At 43.5% G+C, this 3647-nt stretch overlaps 1 pseudogene; it reads right to left on the minus strand.

Annotated features, from left to right (window-relative positions):
- Positions 1-1051: 1051 nt before the first annotated feature.
- On the minus strand, positions 1052-2504 carry LOC146799236 (E3 SUMO-protein ligase KIAA1586-like; annotated as a pseudogene).
- Positions 2505-3647: the final 1143 nt, after the last annotated feature.

The following is a 3647-nucleotide window of genomic DNA, read 5'->3' on the forward strand; positions in this document are numbered from 1 at the left end:
AAATATTAATAGTGGCAATACAAATTTTAGCCTTTAACTTGCATCAAATTTTGCCATCCAAAATTCCCAACCATGATTTCGGCTATATTTTGCAAAGGAAAACTCCCCCGGCTATTCTCATATGCATACTGCGTTCTATGACCCAATGCTGCCAAAATTTTCTGAAAATAATCAACATTTTGCTGTAACTTACATATCAATCCAGGTATGTTTAAATTTACCCGTCCCACCACACTTTCTCTGCCCTCCCTACCTTCCCCACCCCCGCTACATTAAAAGCAGTCAGACCAACCAAGTCTGTGTGATGGTGATGGCAAAGGCCCCCGCAAACTCCCAACCCTGCACCCCCCCTACTACCCTCCTCCCAATGAGAAAAATAAGTGTCGACTAAGGTTAGCAGGTTCCAGTCGAAAAAAATACCATTCTTTTGCCCAAAGCAGAAAGAAGAGCAAGAGACCACAAAGTTTTCCAGATAGATAACCCCACAAAAGGGAATCCCCGGAAGAAAAACACCCTCTAGCTTTTTTTCTTTTTGGCTACAGCCTGTCCAAGCAATGTTCCCTCTATTTTTTTCTTCTGTGTGCGGCAGTGGAGGGTCTTTGTGTGCTGCAACCATGGCTATGTGCGCCAGGATCCAGACCACGCACGCGTGCAGCGCCAAATGTCACTCTAAATGTCTACTTAAAAATGTGAAAAGATGGTGTATTTTCACACATACAGCACCACGTTAAGGGTCTTAAAGTCAGTTTGCAAATTGGATAAACACGCCATGACATGAATTGGTTACACAGGCAAGTACACTTCAGGTTTAGAAAAGCACAAGACTCCAACGGTGGTACCATCATAAGATTTTACTAAATATTCTTAATTGGAGCACTGTTCATTGGGTGGGGAAATGTTGAGAGCCTATACAATATCACATATACACAATAAGTCACAAAATTACATAACATATTTACAATTAGATGTGAAAGCTACTGAGTAATGTTGGTCTATCCCGCCAGAGACATCCAGGCAAACATGGACTGTGGGAGAGGGCCGTTCAGACACGTCAAGTGGCATCACTACATGGGTGACAGGGTTGCTTCTCACGGCGATCCTTGCCATTTTTCCAGTGCTGATAAACTCTATCGAGGTCAACTTTCCCATTCAGGAGGTAGGCCTTTGTCCTCATCAGCATATCCAAATGCTTCTGCTCTAGTCTATTCCTCAATTTACTCTTGATAGTATTCATGAGGCTGAATCCTTGTTCGCAATCTGCACTAGATGCTTGAAATGTTGCGCAGACAATAACAAGCTAAGACACCACACTATACTGAGCAGCATTGCGTACAGTGAAATTCACCATGTCTTGAAAGGTGGTAAATAACCCACCCTTTACATGTTCTGCCACCACACATTTATAGTCTCTGTATTGTCGAACAACATCTTCTGGCGTTTCACAATCACCCAGTACCAAGACATTTTTATACTTTTCAACAAGTCTTTGTATATTTTCAGTCCCAAAATAAAAATATGATTGTGTTGCTATTACCTGGATTTCAAAACTTGCCCATTCTTTCAGTTCATCTTCAGGGAACCTTTTTTGCATGTGCTCACAAAGAAGGGAAACAAAAGACAAAATAGGCCCACTATCAAACTCTTGCCTTTCCTTGTACATCATCAGATCTCTTACATTGCTGATCCAAAAGACAGTGTCCCCCAAATACTGTTCCTTAATTTGACCAATCTTTGCTCTTGCATACTGTACAGCTTCAACAGTAGTCAAATAACTTTTTTGGAACAGTTTACACAGAGATGCAAATTCACTCAGAATGTCATTAAGTACTGCAAGGGAAATATGTTAGTTTGAGTCAGATAGCTTTTTGTAACAGTATTTAGCAACTGGATCATTCTCCTCAACTTTCTCATGCTCAAAGTACTTAAGAACAGCCTCGTAATTCCGAATTAGTGCACCAACTGCAAAATGCCTTGAAAGCCACAGGACTTCATTCAATGGTCGAAAAGAGGCCACTTCACAATCAGTGACCGATGCCATTTCATCCAGCTTGGACTTCCTTGCAGGAGATCTGGAGAACACAGTGTAGACAGTCTTCAATAATGTCTCCATCTCTTTAATCATTGGAACCCTCTTCCAGGCATCATCAAGTCCCAAATCGTCTCGATGAGCGACACAATGCTGCTCAACTAGATGGGGAATGGATTGTTTAAGGCGAGTAGCAACACCATTATTTTTACCCAGCATCACAGACGCACCATCGGATGTCGACATGACCATTTTCATGAGGTCCAGTTCATTGGCAGTGTAGAATTCTTTGACAGCAGCAGTGATAGCCTCAGCATTACAACTAGTCCGCTTAATTATGCCCCCAAACAGTGTTTTGTGCTCTGTTGAGGTTACAGGTCAGAACTTGAAGTACAGGATGAGCATTTTTGTAACAGAAATATCTGTGCTCTCATCAATTATCAAATGTGTGATACAAAGCGTTACGAAGTTCTGCCATACCTTCACAGTGTATCACGCTATTGATGGCCTCAAGTAACTCAAAGGCATAGTTCTTGCTCGTCCAGCTGTCTGGTATCTTCACATACAAAGCTAGGTGGTCATGGATGTCTTGTACAGATAACATTGAAGTATTCATCTTGACTGCCAGCAACACGTTGTTGATGAGAATCTTTCTCTCCTCAGGCAGGGATCTTTGTCGTTCAACTACTTCCATTCTATTTGCTTTGTCAGTGGCTGTTTCTGTCAGCATTTCCCGCACTCCAAAACCAAACCTGACAGCAGCACTTCTGTTTCTCAATATCACCATGGCAGACTCGTGAACTTTGCTAATTAGATGGCGTTTCAGGTAATCCAGTTTCCAGCCATCACTCCATTTGTTCCCTGTAGAAAAGTCCCCAACAATCTTGGCTTTGGCACATGCTTTGCAAATCAAGCCCACGTCTGGACTGTATTGAAATAGTTCCCCAAGTTGCACACGAACCTTGCTTCGTGATTTCTGTGTCTCAACCTCCACAGTGGAGAAGTGTAGCTCACTGGTTAGAGGAGGCATACCCTGAAGCAGAGGTCAGACCCGGGACCAGGGTTCGATTCCCGACGCGGCAGGGTCTGGAGCCCAATTGTCCACGGACTCGATAATTCTCGCTTCGGTGCCTACTCTAAGCATGAGTTCACACTATGCAGCTCTGGGCAACAAGCTTGCTTAATCTCCACAACGGCCCCCCGCGGCGGGATGCCTGGCTTTCACCTTGGGGATGCCCAGTACGGGTTATCTCACAGGGAAAAACCAGGACGGGTTCCCAATGCAAGCGCCGAGATGCCCAAGGGTAATTTGAGCGCTATATAAGACTGCACATACATACATACATACAATTTCTTTCATCCACTCTTCCTTGAAGACAAGGCAACATTTCTTCCTGTGTGGTGAAGCATCGCACTTTGCAGAAGGTACAGCTTTGCGCTTAAACCTTTTCGTGCCCGCCGGTTTGAATCTGCTATGCCACAAAGCCTACAAAATAAAGGAACATGGCTTACGTTGACGCCTATGCTTATGAATGCAATCTGTTGTTATACTACAATGTACAAGATGCACCACAGTTTAATTCTACCAATTACCTGTTCTGCTTAAACTCACGTACACCTG

This window comes from Triturus cristatus, chromosome 9 (assembly GCF_964204655.1).
Source record: "Triturus cristatus chromosome 9, aTriCri1.1, whole genome shotgun sequence".
Lineage (NCBI taxonomy): Eukaryota > Metazoa > Chordata > Amphibia > Caudata > Salamandridae > Triturus > Triturus cristatus.